Source organism: Sapajus apella, unplaced genomic scaffold (assembly GCF_009761245.1).
Source record: "Sapajus apella isolate SASKATOON/1434 unplaced genomic scaffold, GSC_monkey_1.0 scaffold9, whole genome shotgun sequence".
NCBI lineage: Eukaryota > Metazoa > Chordata > Mammalia > Primates > Cebidae > Sapajus > Sapajus apella.
In genome coordinates this window covers 8,710,675-8,715,257 of record NW_022436949.1, presented here as the reverse complement: position 1 = coordinate 8,715,257, position 4,583 = coordinate 8,710,675, and the positions used below count along the sequence as shown (strand labels likewise).

The 4,583-nt window shown below is 32.9% G+C and overlaps 1 long non-coding RNA gene across 1 annotated transcript; it reads left to right on the top strand.

Moving 5' to 3' along the window:
* The first annotated feature begins 402 nt into the window (after positions 1-402).
* On the top strand, positions 403-3,634 carry LOC116551271. Its single transcript, XR_004268818.1, has 2 exons — positions 403-855; positions 3,338-3,634. It is a non-coding gene; the product is annotated as an uncharacterized LOC116551271 (long non-coding RNA).
* Positions 3,635-4,583: the final 949 nt, after the last annotated feature.

Sequence of the window (4,583 nt, the reverse complement as noted above, 5' to 3'; positions counted from 1 at the left end):
CATGTGATCCCTGCACACACTGGATCCCCTTCACCTTCCACCATAGGAAGAAGCAGCCTGAAGCCTTCACCAGAAGCAGATGCTGGTGCCATGCTTCTTGTACAGCCTGCAGAAACATGGCTAAATAAACCCCTTCTCTTTATAAAGTACCCAGTCTCAGGTATTCCTTTATACTAATAAAAATAAACTAAGACACTGTGCCTCGATTTTCCCATCTATAACTGGGATGATAACAGTACCTAGTTATGTGGCTGGTAGTCAGCAAAATTTTATTGAACTAAGGGATTAATACACCTTTGTAATTCGTATTAACAAAAGCAGTTTATATATCATTTATTTAATTGATTTTAAATTCTAGAACATTTCACATGTCATAAAGTTCAAACAATATACACCGAGTTCACACTTTCTGCAATGCCTACCAACTCAAGTTTTAAAGTCTCAAATTTTACCTTAATATAAAATGGCTCGAATCAGATATATAATATTTTTTTCATATAAAATATTGCATATTGACAGCAATAGCCCAGTTGCTGATTTATTGATAATATCTTTGACCTTTAGACATTTTTTTTCTATTATACATAAGAAAATATCGACTAGGTAACAGGAAGAAATGAGAAAAGGTAGAGAGAGACAATAGTGAAGACTGGTAGGTGTTGAAGTACAAAAGGTTACGTGGGATTCTTCTAGAATGCTGATTACAGCTTGATCTTATCAAGCTCTGGCATGGGAGACCACTTGAATTCATCTCCAGCCCTGGGACAGTGAAATAAGAACTTTCTTTTTCTCTTCTGAAATTTTAAGCTCTTTACAGACACACTTTTTACTTAATCTGCATGACATCAGAGAAAGGTATTATTTTCTGTACTTCGCAGATAATGAAAATATACCATAAGCCACAGAAAGAATAGAGTCACTGGTTACCAAAAGCACTGACTCTGTGGGGAAAGCAACTCTAAGGTCTTCATTTCCATTCAGTTGCCCATTTATTGCTAACTCATTTGTAAGCTAGAGACAAATATGAAAAGAACAGTTTTTCAAAGCAGAAAAAAAGAAAACATTTTCTCTGGAGGAGCAAATAATTTTTACATTATTTTCATTTTGCAAAACTTTAGGGAACAATTTGACCAAAGAAAGAAGAAAAAGTGGACTAGCAGATCTCATGTACCAACAATCTCCGGATGGTAGGAGGGCCATTCAGCAGAAATAAAAATGAGAATACAATGTTTCTAATGTATTTAATTTGGAGAAAAACATTTTCATGTTTTTTTAATAAACAAAGTTAATCATATATTTTACTTCTGGTAAAAGAATATTAATTAAATTGATTATGCTCACATTAGAGAACAATATAACATATCACAGTCAAATAACATTTATGTTTATATTCATTATTATAAGCATTAAAAAGAAATAAATAATGTTGTGGCAGATACTACTTTAACAGGCAGAGTCTCCTGTATCTGGAAATTTATCATCTACACTGCTAGAGAGACTTGAGGATATTTTAATAGTACTTAATTAACTAAAATTTAAAAGATTATTGCTTTCAGCCATTTAAAAATTATTAATTGAACATTGACTATCTGCCTGGTGTGTGTTTACTGTTATCCATTAAAAGCTTGTTATTTAATTGGGGAAATCCAAGTCAAGATACAGTAAATACTCAAGAAACTTAGCAAACATTTGAATTAAAAAATGACACCCAGATTGTATTGTGTATTTATAGTATTGTTCGTAAAATAATAAGAAAAACTATTAATATCCCCCTCCAAAAACACATGGAAAAAATTTTCCATTTTCAAAATTATTAATATTCCCATCAAATAAATGCTATTTGGACCTATCCTATTGGAAGTAAATAAACTATCTTTTATCCAATAATGATATTTATTGAAGAAATGAGTACCCTAATATACTTCCAATGCTATAATAAATAACTAAAAATTTCTGGAGATATATTTTAAACATACCAGAAAGTCTTAAAATTTTACATTCCAGTTAAAACATATATTCAATATTTAGTAATTCATGCTAAATTATCATAAACATTTTCAAAGATGTGAATAAAATAAGCCTCACTGAAAATATATTTATATAAAATATTGAAACAACTAAAATGCTCATAACCATACTACAAACTGATATGATGAAATTCTATTCTGTCCAAAAATGATACAGAGCAATGTGTAAAGACAGGCAAAATGACCATAACTTACATAAAACATGAATGAGATGATTTTTAAAATCTTAGTTCAGTAAAAACTGAGAAAAATCAAAGTCTATGTGAATGAAGGCACCAAAAAGTGAAATGAATAAAATCACATACACTGGACTGTGAAGAAAATCGTGTTTTAGAAAAGCAACTCACACAATATAAGAATTTTTAATTGAAGAAAAATTCACTGGCATAGGTACAGAAATAGCAATAATTATATAGTGTATAGGAAATAAAACGAATCATGATTTAATTTGAATGAAAATGAAAAATTGGAAGGAGAAGGTAAAAGGAGAATATAATTAAGATTATTACAGCTAGCATTTATTGAACTGTACCAAGAATTGTGATAAACACTTTAAATACATTTACTTATTAAAATACATACCACTACTCATTGAGGTAGGTAAGTACTCCTAATCCTGTTTTACAGGACAGAGTGCAGAGAAATGGTTGACTGAGAGTTCTGGAGGCAACTTGCCTTATTTCCTGTTTCAGCTCCTCCACTATTGGCTGTGAAAGCTGGGCAAGTTACATAGCTGCTTTATGAGTCTTGTTAAAATAATGATAATAACAGTACCTAGCTCAATGATTGCTATGAAAATTGAATAACTTACATATAATGTTATGATACTGTCTAGCAAATGGTGTTATAAAAATTTAATTGCTTTTATTTTTTAAATTTTATTACATATAGTTATTACGAGTACATAATAGTTGCATATATTTATGGAGTACATGTGATGTTTTGTTACAGGCATACAATGTGTAATAATCAAATCAGGGTAATTGGGATATAAATTGATTCTTCAAAATTCTAAGTAGTGTTTGAGGTAACACCACTAGTAAGTAACTTTCAGAATGGGGACTTGAAGCAAGGTCCATGTGATCACAAAGCCTGGGCTCATGCTGTCCCCTTGGTCCATACCCATAGACTACAGTGAAATGCCTTCTCATACCTTGGAAATAAGGGAAAATGTCTTTTCCTCTGATTCGACACACAATTAGAACAGAAGCATGAGAGAGCTCTTCGAAGAAGAGAGTGGTTTTCAGACCTCAGGCTTCCCATGCCCTGAGAAAGGTTCTGTGTTTTTAAAACCATGTGTTCATCAGCAGAGACTTACCAGCTTTTGAAACTGAAAGAAGACTAACCCAGAGGAAATATGCATGGAAGCACCAAGAAGCACAGAGGGAATCAAAGCCAAATGACTTTAAGTATCCATCTCCATCGGCTGAGTCCTTGGAGGCTTCAGCCTGCTGTGAATAAACATTTCATTCATTCTACAGTTTGATTCCCCTGGTTCTTCTTTGGCTTCTCACTGTGATCTGTCTTCAGAAAAAAGTGCAGTAACCGTGGTACACGAATGTGAAAGTCTTTGTAGCGTATTTTCATTACATTTTCTTGCACATTGATTTTCTGTGCCAATCTTGTTAATATGAATAATTTAAGTTGACTACATATTTTATTGTCTAAACCATAGTACTTTAAGAATAAAAGGGAGCCCAATCAATGCCATGGGAAAACAGGCTGTAAACAAACTCTCATGGGAAATTTGGGGTTTATTGTCAGGCTAGGTCAGTATGACTTAATGCCTGAGATTCTAAAATATTCTCTCCATCCTCTCTCCTTCCCCAAATTCAATTTTTCAGCCTATAGACTGTATAGCCTGATAGACTCAGGGTAATAGTGCTTGAATTAAGGTAATGCTTGATAGGATTTAAATGATGGCTGTGTGGTCTTGGATAAGGCACATAATGCTTTAAGCTATAATTTTCCCAGTTTTAAATTGCAAATAATGATACATGTCTGTAGGAATTTATATACAACACACATAGACACACACGCACATATTTACATACATATACTGCATATACATACACATACACATAAATACGTTAGTCCAGTGAATACTCAAAAACTAGCAGCTGTTATTGTATTTCATTACTCTAATGCCACTCTCTGAGGCCTCTTGTTAGTCAGGCAGTTGACTTTTCTCAGGCAACAGTGCTCTGTTCAACTATGTGCTTTTTTTCAAACTTCTACATCTGCTATGTTCCAAGAACAGTCAGTCCTCTATGTATTAATAGAGTGAGAACAAAGCCATGTACCTCAGTTCTGCCTTCCACCAGCAGTTGGTAATAGTAGTTGGTTTCATAATAGTTTGGATGTAGAAATAAATATACTTTTGCACTTTCTTTAAGTAGCTAATATGTTTGTTAGTATGGATGTTTCTGTTTTATGCTAGAAGCATTATCATATATAGATTGTCGATGGGGAACAGGTCATTTTGTGCAAGAGGAAATAAAAATCTTTAGGGATCAGATTTCACCTAGGGATGAAAAACGTTTCAACCCTAGAAAA